This window comes from Carlito syrichta, unplaced genomic scaffold (genome assembly GCF_000164805.1).
Source record: "Carlito syrichta isolate Samal-C Ts95f unplaced genomic scaffold, Tarsius_syrichta-2.0.1 Scaffold309018, whole genome shotgun sequence".
NCBI lineage: Eukaryota > Metazoa > Chordata > Mammalia > Primates > Tarsiidae > Carlito > Carlito syrichta.
The window spans coordinates 48,263-75,811 of record NW_007253114.1 but is presented as its reverse complement, the minus strand read 5'-3'; the positions used below and the strand labels follow the sequence as shown (position 1 = coordinate 75,811).

The 27,549-nt window shown below is 42.1% G+C and overlaps 1 pseudogene; it reads right to left on the bottom strand.

The window, feature by feature from the left end:
• Positions 1–69: 69 nt before the first annotated feature.
• Positions 70–26,900, bottom strand: LOC103269014 (annotated as a pseudogene).
• Between the last annotated feature and the right edge of the window lie 649 nt (positions 26,901–27,549).

Here is a 27,549-nt window from a genome sequence, read left to right as displayed (position 1 = left end):
TCCTTAAGCATGCAAAAGCTTTGAACAAGAGGATCCACAAAGGAACCAAGATTGTCTTATGACATTCAGTTAAGCCAGAGCTGGGAACACCTCCAGGTCATCCATATCAGGGCAGAAGCACTTTACTTGTCAGTCCTGCTCCCATAGTTTGGATGTCCACCAAATCTACATCTACCTTGTTCACACCTGCCACCACAACTTGGGTGGCCAAGGCCCAAAATTGATCTCCAGCTGAGACATTATATCATTTGCTAGCTTCTGGAAATCATGGTCCATCACGAAATCTTCAGCATGAGCCTCTTCACTCTTTGATTCATGAACAAACTCCTCTTCCACTGCCCATCAGCACCTTCATTTTGTTTCCAGTTACTGAAGTCTACTTTTATCCAGTCCTTGTTTTGAACAGCCTTCCATTCATCCAGTGTCATTTCTTTTGGTCCCTCTTCCTTTAATCTCTTCAACTTTATTCTCATTTTCATTGTCTGCCACTGGATGTTCTTCATCTTCAGATATTTCCTCAATAATATTTGATCGATCCAAGTCTGTTAATTCATCTTTGACACTTCCCCAGTTGTGAAATCTGCTACCTCCATTTTCCTCTTCATGCTTCAGACCACTGTAATGTGGAAAAAAAAAATCACTTCCACTATGCCTATTAAATTCACATTTGCCATGAGAATCAAATTTATCTCGTCAGCCCATTCCATGTCCATAGCCTCCTCGACCTCTTCCAAGACCACCATGGCCTTAAATAGGTCAGTCAATAATTGGTCTATGAACTTAAACCCCATCTCCTTCACCCTTTTCTTCAAGTGGTTTTTCAAATATTTGTTCACAAGGTGATCACCTTTCTGGTCTTCTATCAGTTATTTTCTCTTCACCCTGAAGTTGTTGATCAGGTCTTCTTCTAACTCATCCTCTTCCTTCTATAAGAAATGAACTCACCCATTCAAAGTCAAAGGATGGACACAGAGATGTAGAGGGCAGCAGAAATGAGACTTTAGTGATGGTCTTGCAAGATTGTGTGTCTGGTGGGTAGGCACACCTAGATCACTTACAGCATGCAATTTATTCCTGAGTGCACAGGTCCCTCCCCTGGTCCTTCATTGACTGAGGACTACAGGGTCACAATCTTTCCCAGATGTCGCCTAAGCAGTTTTTGGTCCAAATAAGGTTAAAATAAGTACTTGTTGCTATTTGATTGGAGGGCTTCTGCTTTCTAAGTAAGTTTCAATTCCCCAAGATGTAATTATTACTATGCCTCCCTTTGTTTAGTCTTTTAGTCACATCAGCAATGAATCATTTATTGTCTTTCAGTGACACAACTGTTACCAGCCTCCCTCTGTTTTGTCTTTTTTCACATCATCAAACCTTACTCCATTTTCTGGAAATGAATAGTTTATTGTCCTCCACACTTCTTTCTTTCTTTCTTTCTTTTTTTAGAGTAGGAGTCTCACTCTGTCACTCAGACTGAAGAGCAGTGGCCACTCCTGGCCACTGCAGCCTTGACCTGCCGGGCTCTGGCGATCCTACCACCTCAGCCTTCCAAGTAGCTGGAACTACAGGTGTGCACTACCACACCTGGCTAATTTGTAATTTATTGTAGAGATGAGGTCTTGCCAAGTTGCCCAGGTGGGTCTTGAACCCACGGGCTAAGGCAATCCACTCTCCTCAGCCTCCCAAAGCACTGGGATTACAGGCTGAGCCACCAAGCCTGGCCCAAACTTCTTTCTTAAGTGCCACAGACAGCTGCATCTCCTCTTTCTTGTCAACCACACCAACACTGGGGGCAGTGGGTTCATGTAGTCTAAGTGGAACTCTTGAAGCAACTGTTTTCCAGCTGCTTTGGAGCTGGCCTGGGATGCAGCCTGAGCTGTGCTCTTCCTAGGACCCCCAATGCCATACCCATTGGCTTCTATTTTCTTGTACTTTTCTGCCTTCAGCAGTTCAAAGTGGTCTGATTCATTGTGAAATAACTGGTGAAACTGATTGGAGACTACACAGCTAAAGCCTTCCTGTAGGTGCCCAGGCACGATGGTGGCTCAGAGATGTGTTGCTCCATGGATGGCGGCAGACCATGCCAAGCCAGAAGTGCCTGCTTCAGCTCTTCCCACAAAACTGGAAAAAGTATTCTTTTCAGCAAATTGTGCTGGGGTAACTAGCAAAATACATGCAAAATAGTGAAGATAGATCCCTTCCTTGCATACACATTTAAAAAGTTTAACTCCAAGTGGATCATAGATTTAAATATAGGAGCTAAAACTATAAAACGCTTAGAAAAAAAGAGTAAAGCATTATGTCCTTGGGTTAGGCAAAGCCTTTTAAAATATGACACCCAAATCACAAACAGCAGCAAAAAGTTATTTATTGGATTTCATTATCTGAAAATGTTCACGCTTCAAAGGGCAACATTAAGAAAATGAGAAGACAACCCACATAATCAGACAAAACATTGACAAATCATGTATTTGATAAGGGATGTTTATCTAGAATATAAAAGAAATTCTCACAACTCAATAAAAAAATAAACCAATTTTTTAAATGGCAAAGGATCTAAATAGCCAGTAAGCCCAATAAAAAATATTCAATGTATTTAGCCATTAGGAAAATGCAGGAGTTCCAGTAAGATGGTGATGGCATAGTTGGAATTGTGAGATTCTCTGAACGTGAGCTCCCAAAAAGACTCTTATTTTTCTTCCCCCACCCCTCTGCCCACTGCCAGCTGCACCGGTCTGAGGCCCGGGGACCCTTGGTCTCATGCAGGGCTGGATATTGCAGCCCCAGCTGCTGCTGCTCCACTATATGTGACCCCCACCTGCACAGGAATCTCAGGTCTCAGATCCCTCCCTGGCTACATTGTCAGGCCCAGCACCCAGCACCAAGCTGCCGGTCACCCAGGGAGGCTCTGGGCGCCTGCCCCTCAGAAATACTGGTTCCATTTCTGGCTGAAGTACCCTGTGAGGGGCCCAGGGCCACTTTCACCACTCACCACCTGCCCTTTGGAGCTTTGGAGCTCTGGAGCTCTGGGCCCACCCTGACTGAGGCACCCAGCGCGTGACTCTATGCTTGTGTACGGGAACAGCATATCTTAAGGAGGTGCTGATTGGAGGTTCTCAGCTCCAGAGGAGGGAACTCCTGACTCCCTTCTCCACCCCAACCTGTTGGTGGCACCCTGGATCCAGTGCCCAGCTGTGCAGCTGGTCCCTGGTGCCTCGCACACCACCACAGTCCATCATAGTGGATCGCCCAGGGACCCTGACGAGCAGAGAGAAAGGATCCGCAAAAGAGGAGCTGCTACCTCGGCCATTCTCCAGGCAGAGATTTGCATTGCCCTGCCCACCTACGAGTAGCCTCCACCTTGGTTCCTAAGGTAATGTCGCTAAACAGGAGACAAATCCCCTCCCCTATGCTGACTCAGACACAGGCAACCAAGCATCGCAGACCTCCCAGGCAGCAGGCTAAAAGAACAAACCCAAGCTGTGAGTAAATCTAGCTGCCTGCAATGAAAGCAAATGGGAGAGGCTGGAGATCAGAGCTGAAGAGACTTTAGACATCCGGGAAAGATTCCAGAGCTAGTCTGATTTCTTATTTTTGACTTTTGATTTTATCATTTTATCAAAAAAAGTTTTGCTCACTTTTGTTTGCTTTTTGACTTACACTATCTGTTTGTGTTAGGGAAAATGCATCAAAAGGCATGATTTTATTGGTCTGTCTTTGTGTAGCTACCAGTATTCTTTAGGGAATTTTGCTTGAGTGTTTTTTTCACTTCTCTCCGGCCTTGTGTCTCCTTTTCACCTGTTAGTTGGTATGTCTGTTTTCCTTCTCACTCTTCTCTCTTTCTAACTTCCTATTGACTCCCCCCCCATTATTTTCCTCTTTTGTACCACCTTTTGTTCCAGGGACCAAACCTACATCCTGCTGCGCAGACAGATTGTAAGGCAGTGGGAAATAGGTTTCAGTGTGCTCATACACCTGTTGGTGGATGCTGGAATCAGCATATAGATTCTGAATCACAGCTTCCTCCTCAATTAAACCTCAAAACTGCAAAAAGTACAGCCCGCAGCCCACACTCCAACCTCAAAAGTGAACAAAGTCAGACGACCCTCATAAGGAAGAACAGGAGATTGTACAAGCGAAGCAAAAGCAGCCCCACCTTCCCTGAAAAACAGAATTAAAGAAGGGGAGGGAAAAGGAGAAAGAGAGAAAAATCTACACAAATGAAGAAAAAACAAAAGAAGAATATGGGTCTCTCCCAGACCCCTGGGAGGGCAGACACTGAGAAAATTGCTGTCGGAATGCAAACAATGAAGAGCCCCCAGAAGGACTGCTCTCAAACTACAAACCTAGATATCAAGACATTAATGGAGAGATTAAAAAGAATTGAGGAGAGACAAGAAGAAACTAGGAAGGAGCTGATATCTGAGATAACAGTAATAAAGAATACTGTGAATAAAATAAATAACAAACTGATAAGCATGGAAAGCAGAATTACCCAAGCAGAAGAAAGAATCTCAGAGCTTCAGGACCAAAATACAGAACTAACCCAAACTGTTAAAAACACAGAAAACATGCTTAAAAAGACAGAACAAAACCTTCAAGAGATGAGTGATTACTTCAAGAGACTCAGCCTAAGAGTAATTGGTCTTCCTGAGGCAGAGAGAGAGACAGAGACCACACTGGAACAAACTTGCCATGAGATTATTCAAGAAAACTTCCTTTATCTAATCAGTGATGCACACATTCAAACACAAGAGATTCAGAGAACCCCTGCAAGACAACAAATGAGAAGACCAACTCCCAGACACATAATAATTCACCTAAACAAAGTAGGTATAAAAGGAAAATGCAAATCAAAATTACAATGAAATAACACTTCACCCCAACTAGGATGGCTATAATAAAAAAGACTGGTAATAAAAAGTGTTGGCAAGAATGTGGAGAAGTTTGAATTCTTATAAATTGCTGACAGAAATGATAAAATGGTGCAGCTGCTTAGGAAAACAGTTTAGCAGTTCCTCAAAATATCAAATGTAAAGCTACAATATGATCCAGAAATTGCACTCCTAGGTGTATATGTAAGAAAAATGAAAACCTATGTCCACACAAAACTTGCACATGAATGTTCACAGAAAATCATTTTTCACATAGCCAAAAAGTCAAAATCACCCAACTTATCATATGTTCAAGTGATGAATGGCTAAACAAATATGGTATATGAGAGGGGACCCCCACAAGTCCAGAATTATCTTTTGGAGGGCAGGCCCCTTGTACTACACTCAGAATTTATTTCTCCAGGTCCGACAGTCCACCTTTTTATCTGGACATTTTGAGAAGGTTGTGTCATGATTTGTAGAAGAAATGTCCTCAGTTGTGACAAACAGGTAACTGATTCTTCCACCATGACAGCATACATTCCCCACACTATACTTAGTGTTCAGCAGTTTTTAACCCAAAATGGCATGACCCCTGTGCCCCACGCTCCTCTTCACCCGATCTCACCCAGAGAAATTTTTTGTTTGTTTGTTTCCCAGATGAAAAAAAATCCTCAGAGGGAAATATTTTGCTGGTCTGGAAGAGGTAAAACAAAAAATGACAGAGCACTAAAAGACGTCAGAATCAGCAAGTTCAAAAACTGTTGTGAGTGCTGTCAAAGGAGTCTTGATAAGTATTGCTTTGAAGGTGACTGAAGTTTAAACATGTAAGAATAAATACACAATTTTTTTTTTTAGTTGGAGTCTCACTGTCACCCAGACTGGAGTACAGTGGCCACTTCCGGCCACCACAACCTCGACCTGCTGGGCTCCGGCGATCCTTCCGCCTCAGCCTTCCAAGTAGCTGGAACTACAGGCGCACACTACCATGCCCAGCTAATTTTTCTGATTTATTGTAGAGATGAGGTCTCGCCTGCCCAGGCGGGTCTCGAACCCACGGGCTCAGGCAATCCACTTACCTCAGCCTCCCAAAGGCACGGGATTACAGGCCGAGCCACTGATCCCAGTCCACAATTTTTAATAAATAAATTACAGGGACTTTTTGATTCCCCCTCATATTTTTGCAATGGCACATTATTTGAAAATAATACATACTGTAACATTAATGAGCCTTGAAAGCATTATGCTATATGAAAGAAGCTAGTCAAAAACGGTCACATCTTGTATGAGTTTGTTTGTTTGTTTGTTGAAGTCTCACTCTGTCATTCAGACTGGATTGCAGTGGCACGAACATGGCTCCTACAGCCTTGACCTGCTGGGTTCAAGTGATCCTTCTGCCTCATCCTTCCTAGTAGCTGCAACTACAGGTTAATGCCTCCATGCCCAGCTAATTTTCTAATTTTTTTGTAGAGATGAGGTCTCACCATGTTGCTCAGGCTGTTCTCAAACTCCTGAGCTCAAGCAATCTGCCCACCTCACCTTCCTAAATTGTTGAGATTATAGGTGTGAGTCACTGTACCTGTTCTCCATTTGAAAAATAGAAATATATGTGCAAAACCAAGTACTTCCAGTCTCTTCCTTCCCGAATCCATCCTCTACATTGTCACTAGAGATACTTTTCAAAAAACAAAATTCTGAGCTGTTCATTTTCTCTTCAAAACTCTAATGGCACCTCATCACCTCCAGAATCAGGTCTCAACTTCTTAGTGTAACATTCACAGCCCCTCACATCAATTGCCTCAAAACACTCCTTTTATCCCTTGCTTCCACAGCACTTCACAATTTATGGTTCTCAAAACATGTCATATTCTTTCTTTCTATTTTCTTTGCACTCACCACTGTTCAGAGGACCTTCTTGGCACATCTTTTCTTTGCCTACCTGGTAAACTCACATTCATCCTATAATACTCAACTTAACATCACCTTTGAAATGTGTACTTCACTGTTCTCTGCCCTACTCGTGTGAGTTGCAAGATGCATTCCTCTGTTACTGAACTTATTTCACTATGATAATTATTTGTTTACATGGCTGACTTCTACGTTAGACTGGAATTCTTTCTTCTTTATCTTCCGTGCCAAGGAAAACACCTATTGAACTCACATGGATGGATGGATGGATGAATGGATGGATAGATGGATGAATAAATTACAAACAACAAAGTCTCAATCATCTATGTTAATCTTGTACAATTTGAAATATATGAATAATCAATCTGATGCTTTCCGAACTAATAAGATTTTGGAATAAATTTTGAAGTTTTCAAAAAAAGTTCAGAGATTGCATCATGGCACCTTTTTTTTTTTTTTTTGAGTTGGAGTCTCACTCTGTCACCCAGACTGGAGTGCAGTGGCCGCTCCTGGCCACCGCAGCCTCGACCTGCTGGGCTCTGGTGATCCTTCCACCTCAGCCTTCCGTGTAGCCAGAATTACAGGCATGCGCTACCACGCCTGACTGATTTTTTTTTTTAATTTATTGTAGAGATGAGGTCTCGCTGCCCAGGAGGGTCTCGAACCCACGGGCTCAGGCAATCCACTCACCTCAGCCTCCCAAAGGCGCGGGATTACAGGCTGAGCCACCGAGTCCGGCTGCATCATGGCACTATTAATGGAAACTAATCTTTCTCTTACTCTCTTTCCTAAAGGAAAAAGAAGAACCCCTCTTCTTTACATCTTTTTATGAGATGGTAACAGATGTACCCACAAGAAGAAACAGAGTAGACACTGAAGAAAAAACAAAGGTTTTATATTCACAGGTCTCAGAGACAGAGTCACTGCATGCTGAGAGGTGGGTCATATTGGAAGAAGCAACTATGGAGAAGGCCCACCCAAACAATGGGAGGCAGAAAGAAGAGGACCCATAGGCAAGTCCCTCTATTGAGGTTCTGGCAGGGTTGAACATAAAAAGTTGTGAGGGGATTTCTCTTTTGTGTTTGTCAATAGGTCACAAGTCAGGAAAAGGTAGGAAGAAGAACTTGTGACAGAATCCCACCTTGTCACGAGGGTGCACTTGATTGCCTGGGTAGGGTGCTCACAGCCTCTGTGGGGATGTCCAGGCAACCAAGAAAGATGTTTATTTTATTGTTTTAATTTTATTTCTAGTAGAGACAGGGTCTCACTATGCTGCCAAGGCTGGTGTGCAGTGGCTATTCACAGGTGAGATCCCATTACTGATCAGCAAGGGAGTTTTGACCCGCTCCATTTCCAACCTGTGCTGGTTCACCCCATACCCCTTTGGCAACTTGGTGGGCCTCCGCTCCTGGGAGGTCACCATACTGATGCCAAACTTAGTGCAGACACCCAATTGGCATAGCTCTCTACAGCCCAGAACTCCTGGGCTCAAGTGATTTTCCTGCCTCAGCCTCCTGAGAAGCTGGGACTACAGGCACACACCACCACATCTGGAAAAAATATGAAGTTGTAAAGGTTACAGTGCAAAAGAAAAGGGCAAAAAAATAATAAGACACTTTTCATTATGTAGATTTAAGATTTGGACATTCAATGCATTAAGCAATGGAATTTAGCTTGGTACGTTAGCAGCATGATGTTATGAGAAGCACTGAAATTAAAACAAAGCTTAACAAAGCTCACTTAAAGAAAAAATATATAACTATTAATTTGTAGGTTGTGATTGAAATATATATTTAAAGACTTGTCTAACATATGCTCCACATTTATGAGATGATAGGTCAATGTAGCAAATAGGTTTTTTCATCAACAATCCTTTATAACTTTGAAAATCTTTGGACAGAGGGAAAAATGTACTTATTAGATCACATGCTATACCTAATGTGAAAGGTACAAAGTGCCTCATTATTTGAAAATGAAATATTATTTACCATAATTCTCAAGAGCTTTGCTAAATTTTATTTTCTATTATATTTTGTTGTAAATTCTTCCATGTGTATAAACTCATTATAAATTGATTTTCAGTTAAGAAACAAAACAAAACAGGACGGGTTCAGTGGCTTAGTCTGTTTCTTTTGTTTCCCAGCGCTTTGGGAGGCTGAGGTGAGTTGATTGCCAGAGCCCGCAGGTTTGAGACATGCCCGGGCAACTTGGCGAGACCTTGTCTCTACAATAAAAAATTAGCCAGGTGTGGTAGTGTGTACCTGTAGTTCCAGCTACATGGAAGGCTGAAGTGGAAGGATTGCCTGAGCCCAGCAGGTCAAGGCTGCGGTGGCCAAAAGTGTGCCACTGCACTCCAGTCTGGGTGACAGAGAGAGATTCCAACTCAAAAAAAAAAAAAAAAAAGAAAAGAAAAAAGAAAGAAAGAAAGAGAGAAAAGAAAAGAAACAAAAGAAGCAACACATAAGTTTTCATTTTTTGATAAAATGTTTATTGAGAAAATTTTTAGCTGGGAACAGTGGCTCACACCTGTAATCCCAGCACTTTGGGAGGAAGAGGCGAGAGGATTGCCTGAGTTCAGGTATTTGAAACTAGTCTGGGCAACTTGGCAAGATCTCATCTCCACAGTAAATCAAAAAAATTAGCTGGCTATGGTGGCATGCTCCGGTAGTCCCAGTTACTAGGGAGGCTGAGGCAGATGGATCGCCTAAGCCCAGCATGCTGAGGCTGTGGTGGTCATGAGTGTGCCACTGCACTCAAGCTTGGGTGACAGAGTGAGACTCCAACTAAGAAAAAGAAAAAAGGGAGAAAAGAACATTTTTCATACTCAGGAAAATTGCAACATGTTAATATTTCATTTTTTTGTTTGCATTGTTTTCTTTTGTATTTTTTAGTTTATGGCTTAATACTAGGCCAAAAGACATTTTAAAAAGTATTCTGCCTTGTCTCTGGAGAGCCTTTTTAGAACCTAATGTAGTTGTCACTGAGGGAAAGGTTTACCTCAGACCTCTTTGTCTTTTCTAAGCCCAAATCTTCTAAACTTCAACTTGGTGAGATTTCATGTGGAATAAGTTTAAAGAAATTTCTAGCATATAGAATTTGGGCTAAGATTAGCTATTATCACATAAAATAATACACTGCAGAAATAATTCTTCTTAGAATTTTCACAGTCCATGGTATTTTTCATACTGATCTAAATTCTGCCCATCTTTTTGTTATACTTACTTGTGTGCAATGTTGATCCCTCCTAGACTGTAAATAAGATACCAAGATGTAAATCTTTTTACAATACATACCATGTTCTAAAGTGGCTTAACATACAAGAGTTACCTAATCAATGTATTTTGAAGGTCTAATTGTTAAAATTAATTTGTTTAAATTCAAATATAGAATTGTGACAATGCCAAAGATATATTTAGAGAAAAATGTTGACTTCGTTGTAATTATAAACATCAAGGATTCAATAACTGCACCTGCTCTGCAGATCAACTTGTAGACAGATGCTGTTGTCTTCCTATAGTGCATTTTTTAAAGAGTCAGCGCTCACTGGAGTACTTATTGTCAGTGAGCTCTTTCATATTTTAGCACCCTCCAGAGTCTTACAGGGTATTCTGACACTTGACCTTGGAGAATAGACAAATGCACCCCTGGAGCAACCCACAATTTTGCATCTAAGACATAAAGTTTGCCAGGATTTGCAGCATGTGGCATGTTTTCATGGCACTGAGGCAGCTATTGTCAGAACTTACATCTCAGAGGCCTGAGATATCAGGTCCTTGAGTCGTCACTCTAGGGGAGGCCTGATCTTAAGTCAGAGATGCAGGCTCCCAGGAGATATACAAGATGAATTTCAAGGTGTAGGAAAAATATATTAGAGCTTATATCTATAAACTTTGTCTAAATATATGAGAGAAAGGATATTTTCATAATGGTTGATTCTTGCATTGCCAAAATGTGGTTCTCAATATATCTCAAGGAAGGAGTAGGAAGGGTTGGTGCTGACACTTCCTTGTTTCAACCTATCAGAGTTTACTAATCCTGACCCTAATTGTAACCACAACTCTCACCAAGTATAGCAGATAATATAGATACTACCCTCCAAACCTGCAGGGCCTACTGGATTCACCCTAGCCATAGTGAACAACTTGCTGCATGCTAAAAGTTTTCTGCCTCTGATTCCAGCTTCTCTCTTCTCTTCTTAATCCTCCAAGCATGGAATTCACTCTGTCAAAAACTGATGCAACCCTGAAGTGAAAGGAACTTAATGATGCCAGTGACAACCATCAACCAATGGGGAATGCAAGTTGGTAGATAAATGCTCCAGCCTCCCCAGTCTCCAGGAAAGGCTAGCAAATTTAAGGTGTGTTCCACACGGCTTCCCAGTGGGTCACTGCTTGCACTAGGCCTACAACAGCCACATGCTCATTAGCATGGACTTTATTTCACTTTACCTATTCCCTCCCTAGTGTTTCCTGGGATCACCTCCCAAGAAAATCACCTGCACTCAAGTCCTTGATTCAGGATCTGTTACTGAGGGAACTCAAGAAATCAACTCACATAATGCATACATGTTTTTAAAAGATTGATGCAGAAAACTTCATACTGAAAATTTTACTAATAATATAAGAGCAAGTGGAAAAGAAATGATATTGCTGACATTTCCCCTCCTTTTTGTCAGCCACGTTGCTATATAAAAATAATGACAATCTAGCCAGATCTGACAAGAAGTGGGGAAAATATTAAATTTATCAAAGACTACTTGAAATAGGCATTACATTCATTATAATAATAAACCTTTCCCTACCTGTGCCTTGAGATAGTAATGATAATTGACAATAATTAAAATATGAGTCAATCTTAGTGATCTATCACAGAAACAAAGAACAGAGTATCATATGTTCTCACTCATAAGTGGACCTTGAAGAATTATAATATTATAAGAAAGTGATTGGCAGTAGTGGGAAACTCTCAGAGGAGAGAGGTGGGATTGGCAGCTGAGAGAAACTGCTAGGGGAGGGAGGGGCATACCTCATCAACAAGAGTACCTGCATAATAAACATTTGTATGCCTAACCCTGAATTTTACCCACAACTTTATAATAAAAAATAATTAAAATATGTTGGTCTTATCTTAATGTCATTATTTCTATATTTTTGTGTTTCATAACATAATTAATTAGTAAAATAGTACATGTATTAACTTATACACTTGTAGATAATTTATAAATTTGTCCATGTATCAATTGACTAACAGAAGTACTTGCAAAAGTGTCTTTACTAATGAATCCATAACTAAAAATCTTTAAGACCACTGTGTGAAAGATAATAGACTTTTTAACTATGTAACTATCAGAGGTCACCATATTGAAACCTCTAATTTTACAGATGAGAAAGTGAGCTCCAGATAGTTTAAATAGCTTTTCCAGGATCATGTCCCCAACTGATGCTAGAATCGAGTTATAATGTACGTCTTCCTACACCCAATTCAAAAACAACTTCACTTTACAACAGAGTATAAAATATCTAAAGTCCCTTTACCATGATTTAAAAGGCACTTTGTCTCTGGTACTCATTCTTTGCCTCAGTTTGCTCTCATGACCCACCTTGACTCTCAGTTTCTTCATACACTTAACCCCTTTATATTTTCTGACTCTAATCACATTGATCTATTCTTCCATGTGGATCTCTCTTTGACCTTCACTCATGGGATATAGACATCAAGACTCACCTTGTCCTATATGGCAGCTCCAAATCATGTTTAGTCCCACTTTACAGTCTTACCTTTTCAACTTTATGCTTCCCATGGTCCATAGGACAGGGCCAGTACTCAGCAAGTGATCTTGATCTTGCTCTGGAGGCCTATCTTGCTTTGAGCTACAAAAGCCATGCTGGTTGCTTCACACATGACATTGGACCAGTGGACCCTACTTTAATCTCCAGTTTCCCCTTAAACATTGAGCTCATTTTCGTTCTGAAGTGCTCTGTGATTAGATGAAGCAGAGACTGTGTATTTAGTCCAAGATTCAAATACATAAGTTTGAGAATTTAATAAGTATTGTATTGTCATAGCTATAATAGAAAAATAATTAGGACCTGAGTATAACTAATAGAGGCAGAGGAAGAGGTAACACAAGAAAATGCAATGGCTAGAAGCATTGATTTAAAGTCAAATTGTCTGCAACCTAATTCCAGTGCTACTATTCATTAGCTTCATAAACTGGGGCAAGTCAGTTCACTTGCATATGTCTGTCTCCCCAACTATAAAATATGAATCTTCAAAAGAAAATTGTGGAGAATAAATATGGTAATATAGCTAAAGTAGAATAATATCTAGTGAATAGCCAGCATTTATTTAGAATAATATTTGGCGAATAGCAAGCACTTGGTAAGTATTCAAAGATAGAGTAATCCTTACAAAGCATAACTGTTGGGTAAGTATTCATCTATTCACTTATCACACATGTGATGGTCTATTTCTGTATACAAAATTGTGCTAGACAATGTATGAAACACAATAAAGTACAACACATAATACCAGATCCCAAAAGGGAAGAGATAGGATGAGGGTCTCAATGAAATCAGTAGAAATGATAATGAAGATGAATGGGCAAATTTTGAAATTTAGAAATTACAATACACAGAATCTTATGACAGACTAAATGTGTGAGTGAAAAACAGAAAAGTGTCTTTCTTCTTTTTATGGCTGCATAATATTCCATTGTGTATATGTACAACATTTTAAAAATCCAGTCCTCTTTTGATGGACAGCATGGTTGGTTCCATGATCTTGCTATTGTAAACAATGCTGAGACAAACATACATGTGCAGGTATCTTTTTTATACAGTGATTTGAGTTCTTCAGAGTATATTCCCAGTAGGGGAGTTACAGGGTGATATGGAAGGTCAATTTTTACAGCTTTTAGGAATCACCACACTGTTTTCCACAGAGGCTCACTACTGTAATACTATAAGAAAAGGATTGACAGTGGTGGGAAACTATGGGGGGGGGCCAGGGAGGGTAAGGAAAGTGAGATTAATGGTAGTCAATATCTGTCTGGTGTTGGGAGCCAGCCTTGGAGGCCCACCTGATTGACAGGGTCCGGGTGGGCCGAAGACCCCGGGCCGCAGGGCGAGCCCAGGAAGCTGAGGCCCTTCTGTCTTTCACCTTTGCCGTTTGATACCGCCGAAGAATTCTGTGCAGTCGTGGAAGAAGAAAATGGCATGTTTATGTGAAGTACTCACAGCTAACCTGGAAATATCATGGTTTATTTTTCCATTTTTACCACTATGCCACTTGGCCTTTTCTAACATATGCAAGGGTTAAACTCTGAAGCACATCAAGAATGCTTTCTTTCACTTGTTTATAAGTTACTAGATATTACTGAAGTAATAAATGATATAAGTATATTCACTCTTTATTGATTTAGAATTATGCAGTTTAGTGTTTAGACATAAGGATTTTTAGAAACACAAGTTTATAGTAAGTTCATTATAAATTCATTATAAGTTCTAACACTTATCTAGGAGTTATGTAGGTGATTTATAACACTGTTTTCACTAACTTAGGACAAAGATTATGTTAAGGTTTTTACTTAATACTATAGTTAAAATTCTAAGTTAACATTTATAGAGTAGGTTTTCACTAAACTCATAATATAATAATCAGACACTTTTATGACAAGATCAGCTAAAACAGAAAGCAACCTTGAGGGGCCTGGGAAACATTACTAAAAGTTTCTTTTGAGTTCTCTTTAGAAAAAAGCACTGCAAGATAAGAGAAAAGTAACGAGGACATCTGGACAAGGGAGGCGATCACAGGACTCTGAAGAACATAAGAGCCTGAGATGAGAAAATTCCTGACACATAAAGAAATATACACTTAAAGAAATTTTCTTGAAACATTTCAAGAACTGTAATTTGGGACACTGGACTGAGAGTGTCATTGTTGGCTTTATGAATAAGACATTGTCTAAATGCCTATGAGAATCTTAGTTTGTTTACTACTAAAGCCTATGGGAATCTTGGTTTGTTTGCTACTAAGACCACTAGCTGGTAACTTTTAAAAGATATGAATGTGAAAGAGTTTTCTTTGTCTTGCCCTTTCAAAAATGGTATAAAAGCTTTGTATTAACTAGCATTAAATTGTCATCTGTTCAAGAAGCAGGTGTCCGGTATATGATCTTCGTTTGTCGCCTATCCATCTCTCCTTCAACACTTCCCACGACCCTTGCGGGGCGGGCCCCTGCAGTCTGGGGATGGGGAGGCACACCTCATCAACAAGGGTACCTGCACAATGCATATTTGCATACCTAACCCTTAACTGTACCTCACAATTTTAAAATAAAAATATGTATTTTTTAAGTGTCTTTTTTATTCCATCCTTTAGCTTATATGTTTGAGTAAAATATGTTTTAGAACGAGGGAAGAAATGCAGGAGGACCAGGCTTTGAATGAAAGATAATGAGGTTGATTCGTGTAGTTTTAGTTTGTGGTACCTATAAGTACAGACAAACTTGGAGCTCAGGAGAAAAAGACTCTGGAAGTTGAAATGGTTGTTGAGGCTATAGGAGTCATTGAAATTACTCAGGAAAAACATTCAAAGGAAGAAGAAAATTCAGATTACATAAACATTTAGAGAGAATAAATCAGTAAAGTCAGAGAGAATCATTAGCAATGTAGAGACACCAAAAGTGTATAATATCATGAACGAAGACCGGACGGAAGTCCAAGATACCCTGCAGTAGCAATTCATGTGGAGAGATTGAATATGATGAAGATTGGAAAGAGACCCATGTATTTCAGGGGGCACTGAGTAGGTTACAGGCAGTACATATCATGGGTAATAGAATGATGTAGACATATCTGATTGAACAAAACTATGTTTCTATGTCACTACCCATTCATTGTCCAACTAGTTTGACAATACATTGACACCCCCTAGGACTCAGAGTTTTGATCTGTATAAACAAGGCTATTAATGATACCTAACTCATTGATTTTTTGAAGAAATGTTAGCTCTACAGTGTCTGCCACACATTATTTGCTCAGTATGTATTAGCTATTATTAATAATGGCATTATTACAGTTGATTGAGGAAAAAAATGGGAAGTTAAGACATGAAGGCTTCTCAGGAAGTCTACAAGGAAGGGAGGAAAAGACATAAAGCATTTACCTGAGTAGTAAACAATGTCAAAGGAAAGGTTATTTTTTTAGGATAGAGAAAGACTTGAACATGTTTCTAGGCAGAGGAGAAAGATCCAGTTAATTGAATAAAAATAATGTTATTATAAGAACTGGAGGCTTTTTTATGTAGAGAAATTTTTCTCATAAACAATTCCAAGATAGATAATGTGCCAAGTTCAATAAATCAATAACAGAGAGTAATATTTGAAATTAAACATCTCTGGGTGAATCTAACTTATGAAACCATAAATTGTTGGTTGTTCTCAAGGAAATTGAGACTTTCCTCCATGAGGTGCTTTCAGGTTATAATTCTGTAGTGCTTCTGAGATGAATGTGAATTCTTTAAAGATGTGGCCAAGAGTACAGGCAGGTTTACCTAGATAGGATGTCACCTCTTTCTAACAGTTTTTTTTAGTGATGTGAGAACTGGAAAATGAGAGAGAGAGAGAAAGAGAGGAAGAGAGAGTGAAAGAGATTGTGTGTGTGTGTGTGTGTGTGTGTGTGTGTGTGTGTGTGTGTTGTGTTTTAGGACACTGAGACCAAACAGGCCAGGTGGTCAGTCCTCCACCTCCAAGTGGATCTCAGTCTATGGTAGGGTGAACTGGAGAATATGGATGATCTTTTTGGCCTAAAAATATTCAGCAAAGTCAGATAGCCTCTTCTGAGATGGATGAAGATCAGTGGTCCCAAACAGTCACAGACAGAAATGAGAAAGTAATAGAAAAGAACAGAACAATTTCAGCAAGTAGCTTGATTCAAAAAACAGTTACTCCCTGACCAACCTAAGCAACATAATGAGATCTCATCTCTAAAAATAATTTTAAAAAATAAGCCTGAGGCAGAGGAAACCTTGAGCCCAGGTGCTTGAGGCTGTGGTGAGTTGTGATCATGCCAGTGTACCCCAGCTTGAGTAACAGAATGAGGCTCCAACTCAAAAAATAAAAAGAATTCCCAACATTATGTTCTAAAGAAGCGTGATGAACCATTTTGACTGCCAGATAACATTTTGAGCTTTGTCAGAGTCATTCTTATGCTTGTCACACTGAAAGTTTTGAAAAAAGTAGCAGCTGGCACTTCATGATTTTTCCTAGAGTTGAACCTGCTGACAAATGAAGAAGGCCTTTTTAGCTCAATTATCTTGATTTGTAAGTACCTTGGAATGATCTAGGGGAGATGTGTGAAGACCTAGAACTCTTCTTAGCATTTCACCAATTATATCATATAAAATGAAAACCATATTAGCTCTGAGAATTTTTGGCAGGCTCTAGGGTTGAGGATACTGAGAGTTCTTACCATGTGACTAGAATCCTAGTCCTAAGTCTTGCCTAGAAAGAAAAGCCTTTATATACTAGGAAAACAAGATGAAATGACCTCCATCCTTGGGGTAGCCCTCAGCAGGGATTAGCTATCACAATTAAATGGATCTTGTATTTTTTCAATCCATATCCCCAATATATTCTAATCTGAGGAAATAATTTGATTATGTCCAGAAGAATTCATAAAATACTGATGGCCTTCATGCAGGAGAACTATATAGCTAGTAAAAACAAGAAAGAAGAATTATACTTGATAGATACTGCTCTTTTGTGTTAACTATTTTTTAAAATAGCCTTCCACAACAACTATTTTTCAGGTACCTTGAATCTGTTGAAGAAAAAAATGCCAAATTCTTTAAAATATTTTAAGCTGGTTTATTCTGAATCAAACTTAAGGATTAAAGCTCAAGAACACCCATCCTCAGGAGGTCCTAAGAATACATGCCCTCTGTGGTTGAATGGTGGCTTGGTTATATACTGTTTAGGAAGACAGATGTTACATGAAACCATAAATCAACCATAAATCAATAAATGTAATATTTTCATTGGTTTGGTCCAGGACGGAGGGATATCTCCAGTTGGGGACTTGCAGGTCATAAGTGGGTTCAAAGATTTTCTTGATTCATATTGTAGTTTCTATCTAAGAAATTTTGGGAAAGGAGATGCCTTATTATGTAAAGGGGTGGAAAACTCCAGGTTTCTTGATACGTACTTAAAGTCCTATATGTGGCAGACTTCAGAGAGAATAGATAAATGTCTTACAAAGTTCCTGGAACCTGATAGATCCCAAGAAATGGCTGTTCAGGGCAATGACATACTTTTATTTCCTTCATTATTGGTTGTAATGTTATGATAGAGTCAGGTCAGAAAACAAACTTTAGGATATAGGATAATAGGGTAATAAAACCCTGTCTGATGAGTCTTTATTATGCAGTGACTCCCCAAACCTCTTAGTTAGGAATTTTGATAAGAGAAAAAAGGTCAGGTTTAGTCCCCAAACCTATTTAACATTCAATTATTTAGATAGTTTGTTATGAGATGCTCTGGCAAGAAAAATCAAAGAGGGAATTCACTTGGTTTAATGTTAGTCTGAAATACTAAATAGAGAAACCAGAGTACCATATATTCTCACTCATAAGTGGACCTTGAGCAATTATAATACTTTGATAAAGTGATTGGCAGTAGTGAGAAACTGTCAGGGGAGGGGGGTGGGATTGGCAGTTGAGGGAAACAGTTAGGGGAGGGAGAGTCATACCTCATCAACAAGGGTACCTGCATAATCAATGTTTACATACATAACCCTGAATTATACCCCACATTTTTATAATAAAAAAAGAGAAACCAGAACCCACAGGAGTTACTGGCTCAGAAACTGAGTGATCAGAATCATAAACTAAGTAGCTACATAGGACAGAAGCTGAGTTCAAAATCCCCAACAGCATTGTCATGGATGTGAGGGCCAGTTGGTGTCCAAGGTCAGGGGTGACCAGGCAGATCCCATAGTTGTGGCTCAGTGTGCAGTATTTTTTAAACCTGTCAGTTCAAAGAGTCATCTTTTCAGCAGACAGATTCCTAGGCCCTCTCCAATAGATTCTTGTTCTGTCAGTCTGAGGCCTTGGGATCAAAATCTGAATGTTTAATACATGTAGAGAGAAATTTTGGCAAACACTAAAGTGCAGAGAGATCGCAGAGAGAGGAGAGAGCTCTTAATGACTGCCTTTGGTGGTATCTCCTTCTCTATCTGACTCTGACATAAAAATAACATGATCCTAAGCCATAAGGAAGCTACTCAGCTCAGGACTACTTGGTTGCCTGTCCTATGCCACACCTTCCACTCTTATGCTTTAGTCACCCTTGCTTCTCTCCAATACCTCTAATATAAAAAGTTTCTCTGACATAGCCTTTAATTTCCCCCTGCATTATTTAAATCCTATAGGAAGATGGTCAACCTGATATTTGGGTTTCAAGAGAGAGTAATCATGAGAGATCAGGATATACAACAAAGTAGATCATGGAAGAAATAAAACTACCTTTTGGGACGAAAATTACGTCTTTTTCAGGTGTAGAATTAGGAAAACTGCTGTTGATAAAACATTTTTGAACTGTATTCTGATATAATCTGCTTCATAAGTAGTTAATAGTATGCTGTCTAAATAGAATGGATAATAAAGTAAATTCAAAAATTACTAATCATTATGTTCTCCTTAAAGTTTCTCAGTGAATATTATCATAGTTAAGGCTCTAAGAAGCATCTATGTAAAGAAATTTATTTGATTTGTTGAACTTAGGGATATAAAATTTATTTGACTACAAATCTCTTACATTTTACTTACTGACATGTTTTTGCAATTCTGGGATGTAAAGGAACTTAGTTTGGTAAACAATACTGTAAATACATCACATTTGCAGGAGTTTGGGAAAGGACATGTTTTCACAGAAATGAAGTTGTCTTAGTGGATGATATAGGACTATTTCTGGTCATATTTATTTGACAAACATTAGTGAACATCTGGAAAAGTAAACTAGACAAAACAGGGGTTTAAAAAATAAACTTCTTTAATAACATGCATTTTGTAAATTTGTTTTAAAAAATTATAGATATTTTCTCATCTAGTCTCCTTTCCAAAATATGATTAATATGAGAACATATTAGACTGTTGCGCTTATAAGTGTTGATGTATTGGCTCAAAAATGCATGATTATGACAACATTGAGGTACTATATTTATTTTTTAAATATGTAATACAGCAAATGTTCACTTTTTAATAAAATCATCTAAGTGGGAAGAAAATATTGGAGTAATGGAAAGCAAAAAAATCCAAGGATAGAATGAGACATTCAATTAAACATGAAAAAAATGAACCTGTTTGTTCTGTGCTCTCCTAAAACCTCACTCAAATGGTAGCAAAGGAATCAAAAAAGGAATAAAACCACTTGAGAACAAAGAGAACACATGAAAGAACTTAGGTGCCAGTAACAACTCCACACCCATTAGAGACCAAGAGATTTATTAAAGTGGAGGCTACAGGAAAGGGTCTGTAGCTGAAGGGAGTTAGAGAGGGAGAGAGAGAGAGAGATAAGCAGGGAGAGGGCTATATTTGTTAGCCTGGCAAGGGCAGGAAAAAGTCATGTTATCATTCTATTGGGGGAGTGGAGTGGAAATAGGGTGGGCCAAAGTTGTGTTACATTTTTATTGGGGGTACAACAGGGCTGATTTGTCATAGGAGGAGGCTGTTGGCTCGCAGATTTGAACTTCACGTGCACGGGAAACCATACAGAGAGGAGCCAGAGCTTAGGGCCTTTGTTGTTTTGGGTGGCAGTGCCATCTTGGGGGACGCCCTTCTGACTGTTCCTTGCGCCCTTCATTCCCACCTTTTCTGTTTGTTTGGGAGAGGGGTGTCGTTACTCCTTCTGGCTGCTTCCTGCTAGATGTGGGTGTGGTGGGGTGGGGGAAGGGCACAGAACCAGCCAGAACAGGGCCCAGAGGTAGGCACTGAAGGTGAAGATTTCTGAAGGTGAGAGTTCCAGGAAAGTTCCTCATAAATGGAGAATGGCGACTTGTCCCGGCCAGTCCTCCAGTGGGCATGAGGGCAGTAGTAACCAGCTGTCTTGGAGTAGAATGTGGAGGTAAATAGAGAACTCGGAAGAGAACATATCTAAAAGAAAAATTAGATGAAAGTTCTGGGTATTACATTGCTGGATTTTCTGCTGGAATAGGCTGGTAACTATTAAGTAACAGGAGGTTAAGACATTGATTTGAAAAGTTTGAAACAGCGGTTACCTGGAGGTGGGTGAATAGGTACTGCTATGAGTGGGGTGAGAAGAAGGAGTAGCAGGTTTAAGACGGGAGATGTGGATCCATGGGGTAACCTGATGCTGGACCATGATAAGTTTAGCTGCCGTGGGAGTAGATAAAATTATTTGAAGAGGCTCAGACCATTTTGGATTAAGATGGGTTTTAGTTTCTGGGTCGGAAAAATAGACCCATTGTCCCAGGATGAGTGAAGGTGGGATCTGGCCGTTAGATGGAGCAGGTAAAAGGAGGTTTTGGTGTTCACAGATATGGGACCAAATAAAGGATAAAAGAGGGTAGAGCATATGGGCAGGAGTTAGGGGAGTGGAGCGTAGAATTCCTGGAGGGAGGGCTGGGCGACCATACATAACTTCAAATGGTGATAGTTGAGACGGTTTTTTTGGAAGGACTCGCATGGAAGAGGGCCAGTGGGAGGAGGGAGACCCAGTCTCGATGGAGTTCAAGGGATAATTTGGTGAGAGTGTCTTTGAGAGAGCGATTGGCTCACTCAACCTTTCCGGACAACTGTGGGTGGTATGGGATATGGAAATGTCAGTTAATATGGAGGTCAGATGTTAGGGATTGTACCACTTGTGAGGTAAACTCAGGTTCGTTATCAGATTGGAGAGATAAAGGGATGCCAAACCTGGGAAATATGTGATTAGTAAGGATGGACTCTACAGTTGTTGCTCATTTGTTTGTGGTGGGGTAGGCCTCCACCCATCCAGAAAAGGTGTCAACCAAGATGAGGAGGTATTTGATGTTGTAAACCGAGGGCATGACAGTAAAATCAACCTGCCAGTCAGTACCCAGAAGCTGACCCCAGGCTTGATGTGTGGGAAAGGTCCCCGGTTTTAAGGGGGTATGGGGATTAGTTCGTTGGCAGATAGAACATTGAGTGGTAATGGTCTTTATGAGTTTTATATGGTGGGGGTCAAGGGTGAAGAAATTTTTTAGGAAAGATGTTAGAGCAGAGGGATTGGTATGGAAGATTGAGTGTAAATATGGGATAAGGTCTGAGATAGAGGGGGAAGTTGGCATTGGTGAATTGGTGGGAGGTGTATGGCTTGGACCAGGGCAGGCAACAGCTGCCAAGATGGGAATGGACCCCAAGGCTGCTTGTTGGGCCACATTGGGGATGGACCCCAAGGCTGCTTGCCGGGCCATGCTGTTTGCCCTGGAGTATCCCTGAGTTATGAGTGAGGAGTTGGACTGGTGGGCCTTGCAGTGAGAAATACCAGTGTTGATGGGAAGTAAAGAGGTGGTGAGGAAATTGGAAATTAGCTTAGCGTTAACTACCGCTGATCCTTTGGTAGTAAATAACCCCCTTTCCTTCCATATGACCAAGTGGGAGATGAGAATGTGGAAAATATATTTGGAGTCAGTGTAGAGAGAGAGAGAGTGTCCAGCTGCTAACTGTAACACTCGAGTCGAGCTATAAGTTCTGCCTGTTGGTTAGAGGTGCCTGGCGGGAGAGGCTTTGTCTCAATGACGTGTGTAATAGAGGTGATGGCGTATCCTGTGGCCCAGGACTCATTGTGGAGGAAGGAGCTGCCATCAGTGAACCAGGTATAGAAGGGGGAGGGTAAAGGCCTTCCTGGATATGAACTGGACAAGGGAGAAGAATCTCTACAGTTTCTACACAGTCATGGGTTAGTGGGGTGGTAGAAGAAAGAAGTAATGTGGCTGGGTTTAGGGGTGCACAAGTTTGAAAGGATATAGAGGGATCTTGTAGGAAGAAGACAAGGAGCAACAGGACTCGACTGGGAGATAGTGTTTGAAGGCCCTTGTAGCTTAAGAGGTGCTGTAGATGGTGAGGGGAGGTCACAGTAATGGGGGCCCCAAAGGTGAGTTTTTTTGATTCACATACTAGCACGTGGGCAGCGGATAGTGCTTGCAGACATGGGGCCCAGTCCTGAATGGTGTGATCTAACTGCTTTGAGAGATAGGCCACTGGGGCGAATGTCTGTCCACAAAGTTGCCCTAAGACTCCCAAGGCTACCCCTTTGTTCTCATGGACATATAAAATGAAAGGTTGGTGTATATCCGGCAGATGGAGAGCAGGGCCCTCATGAGGGCTTGCTGAAGGGCAACAAAAGGTTGTTTGACAGAGGAGGGTGTTAGGAGTGGCTCATTGGGGTTTCCCTTTATGAGAGTATAAAGTGGCTTTGCAAGTAGGGCAAAGTTGGGAATCTATACCGAAAGTATTGAGCCAGCCCCCAAAATGATTGGATTTCCTCTTTAGTCTTCGGTTTATGTAGGGATTGGATTAGGGCTTTTTGGTCTGTTGTTATGGCCTTTTGTTGGTGTGAGATGGCTACCCCCAGATACACGACTTGTGTGGCAGACAGTTGGACCTTTTGAGGGGATACTTGATATCCCTTTTTTGCTAGAAAGTTAAGGGTGAGTGCAGTGTCCGTTTGAGAATCAGTTAAGGAAGGGCTACATAAAAGGAGGTCATCCACATACTGAATAAGGGTGGATTTGGTAAGTGAGAGGCACTTAAGATCTACTGCTAAAGTTTGTCCTAACAGGTGGGGGCTATCTCGAAATCTTTGTGGTAGGACTGTCCAGGTGAGTTGTTGTGAATGGCGAGATATTGGGTCAGTCCACGTGAACGCAAAGATGTTTTGTGAGTCCGTTACCAGAGGGACGGTGAAGAATGCATCTTTAAGGTTGAAGACCGAAAAGTTAGTAGCGGTCAGAGGAATTGAGGATAAAATGGCATAAGGATTGGGGACTAGCGGGTGAATGGGGATGACAGCAGCATTAATGAGTCTTAGATCTTGTACTAAGCGGTAAGTGTCGTTTGGTTTTCGTACCACTAAAATGGGGGTGTTAAATGGGGAGTTGGTAGGGCGCAGATACCCCTTCTGTAATAAAGAGTTGATGACAGGTTGAAGTCCCAGAAGGCTGGCGGTAGGAAGAGAGTATTGCATTTGGTTGGGGTGGGCAGAGGGATTTTTGAGCTGAATGTGAACTGGGGGACAGTGTGCTAAGGAGGGGGTGTTTATGTCCCATACTTGGGGATTTACTATAGAAGGGGGTAAAGAAGAAAGAGAGTCAGTTGGGAAATCATTAGTAGTTAGGAAGGCCAAAAATGGGGTTGTGGGAGATGGGTTGTTAAGGGCTGCACTTGGGTTAAAGGTGATGGATGCCTGGAATCTGGCTAGAATGTCCCTGCCCATAAGAGGTACAGGACATTGAGGCAGTACCAAAAAGGAATGAGTGAAGGGGACATTTGCAAAAATGAACATAACTGAGGGAGTTATGCGTGGGATGATGGACTGGCCCCCTACCCCGATTATAGGGGACTTAGATGGGGAAGTTGCACCCCAAAATTCTCATATAATGGAAAGGGTGGCTCTGGTGTCCAGGATAGGGTGCCCGTCAACCGTTATAGTGACCCTGGGTTCCCGATGATTTGAGATTTGTGTCGGGCAGGGAGACCCCGGGTCCCATCATTCCAAGGTCACTACCATACCCAACAGGTCTAAAGCAGGGTTGGGGCCTGACCCAGTCCCTGTTTGGGGACTGGAGCAGTCCATTGCCCAATGTCCTGCCTTACTGCACTTGGGACATGGCTTTTGGGGCACTCTGGGGTTGGGGAAGCCTCGTGCCCAATGACCTGGTTGCCCACACTTGAAGCAGGGTCCCGGTGGTTGTTGCTGGGTTTGGGCATTGCCACCGCCTTGGGTGACACCGGGGGAACCCGTAGTTCCATGGAGGGCCTGGGCCAGTATCTGATATTTATGTTTTTTTGCCTTTTCATCCTGGTTGTGGAACACCTTAAAGGCAGTTGCTAGGACATCAGGTTAGGGAGTAAGTGGGCCTCTGTCAAGCTTTTCTAGTTTTACCCTAATGTCCGGATAGCTTTGGGAGAAAAAATATGTCATTAGGAGTTGCCGGCCATCAGGGTAGTCCAGGTCTATGTTGGTATATTGTTGAAGTGCCCTAGTGAGTTGGCTGAGAAAGTTGGAGGGATTTTCATCTTTATCCTGAATGACTTCCTGATGCTTTTCAAAGTTAACTGCCTTTTGTGCAGCCCTGTGCAACCCTGAAAGGAGGCAAGTAGAGAAGCAATCCCTGGACTCGATGCCAGTGGGGGAGTTATAGTCCCAGACCAGGTCCTGGTCTGGGACAGCCACTGCACCAAGGGGGTGAGCTGGGGTGGTTTGGTGAATTCCATCTGCGTATGTTCTAGCCTGTTCCCAGACTCTCCTATGTGCCTCCAGAAGCAGGGTGTTGGAAAGGATTAGATATATATCATGGCAAGTAAGGCTGTAGGACTGGATGAGGTATTGAAACTCCTTAATGTAGGTGACAGAATTAGTTGTGTATGATCCAAGACGCTTTTCTATTTGTGAGAGGTCCGAGATGGAGAAGGGGACGTGTACCTGAACAATACCCTCTGTACCTGCTACTTTGCAGAGGGGAGCGAGGATGACTGGTGTGGCCTTGAATCGGGTTACCGGGGGGCTACACGGTGGAGTGGTTGGAAGGGGAGGGTACAGAGGTTGAGCTGCTGGAGCAGAAGTCGGTGGAGCAGAAGAGGAAGGTGGGGGCGGAGGAGCCTGGGGCTGCCTGTAGAGGGGGGGCTCGTCCGCAGGATCGAAATCTGAGACGGGCGCAGAGGGAGCAAAGAGGGGACTTAAGTGGGGACTTTGTAGTGAGGGAGGGGGGCTTGGAGGAGGAAGCACAGACACATGTGGGACAGTGGGAAGAAGAGAAGCTGTAGAGGAGATGGCGGATGCTAGCATGAGCTGGGGGTGGAGGTTGGAGGGATTACAATTAAGGCAAAGATGGGGGTGTTCACGGAGGAGAGAAAAGGACTGAATGTAGGGAATCTCCACCCACTGTTTTGAATGCTCACAGAAATTATATAGGTCCCGAATGTTATTGGGATTTAGGGACCCCCGAGGGGCCACTGGTTTTGGTTGTCTAAGGGATATGTTGGCAAGTCCTGTGTGCAGAGGTGAATTAGGCATTTGGGTTTGATATTGGGGATGAGTGAGAGTGTAGTGAGATTGTTTAAGAGGCATTTAAGGGGGGAATCGGCCAGCAGGGATGACGAGCCTCCCATGGTGGGACAGGCTGACTAAACGGGGTTTCCCCCGAAGAGTCGGCAGTCTGAGAAGTGTGGTTGCAGCAAAGTCTGTCGTCACAGAGATTTGGCACAACCAGGGTTCTCCTGGAGAACTGAGGGGTCAAGGCATCTAGCACTAGGAATTTTTGAAACAGACAGAGAGCACTTGACTGAGCAGCGGGTGGGAGGGTGTTCGAGATTCCTGCCAGTCAAACAGAAACAGAAGTCCTGCAGGGTCTGCTGTGGGCCAACAGACGTGGGAGCCTTTAAGGTCTGCTGTTGCCAGACAGATGTGGGAGCCCTGGGGGAGTGGGAACCCTACAGAGTCCGCTGTAGTCTAGCAGACATGGGAGCCTCTGCTGCCCAACAGACGTGGGAGCCCCTAGGGTCTGTGAGAGATGGAACAGAAGAGGGAGCCTTTAGGGTCCGCTGTGGCCGTGAAGGCCAAGGCAGGGTGCGCTCCCCCTTGCCGAAGTGCCAGAGGGGGCTGGATCCTGAGGTCCATTCCCTCCAGTGATCCCTGGCAAGTTTTAGGCTTCCTTGTTTGAGGGAGACTTGCCTATCCAACGATCGTTGGTGGATGCGGCTCAGGCATTCAAGAGGGTGGGGAAGGTCCGGGAGGGTTGGCCACCAGCGCTGAGTTGGGGTCCCGCCCAAGGGTGAGAGAGACTCGCACAAGGATGAGAAAGACCTGATCCGAGTCATGGCACCAATGAAAGAACTTAGGCGCCAGTAACAACTCCACATCACCCGTTAGAGACCAAGAGATTTATTGCTCTCTATTGGTGGCTACAGGAAAGGGTCTGTAGCCGAAGGGAGTTAGAGAGGGAGAGAGAGAGAGAAGCAGGGAGAGGGCTATATTTGTTAGTCAGGAAAGGGCAGGAAAAAGTCGTGTTAGCATTCTATTGGGGGAGTGGAGCGGAAATAGGGTGGGCCAAAGTTGTTACATTTTTATTGGGGGTACAACAGGGCTGATTTGTCATAGGAGGAGGCTGTTGGCTTGCAGATTTGGACTTCGCACACACGGGAAACCGTACAGGGAGGAGCCGGAGCTTAGGGCCTTTGTTGTTTTGGGTGGCAGCGCCATCTTGGGGGACACCCTTCTGACTGTTCCCTGTGCCCTTCAACGTGGGAGTGGGAGGGCAATGACAGCAAATGAGAGTGAACCAGAGATTTTAGAAAATGGAAAGTAAATGAACAAGTGATAAAAGACAGCTGGGCAAGACAGCTGAAGCCCAGCTGCCAGTGTGAGCAGCCCCAACTGGAAGCACACCACTGACCTATAAGGGCCATAAGGGTTCAGGACTTGAAGACACTGGTTCCTCCTGAAAACTCAGGGCTGACAATGGTGGAATAGGGCTGAAAAGAAAGGAATTACTGGAAAACTATAAGCAGC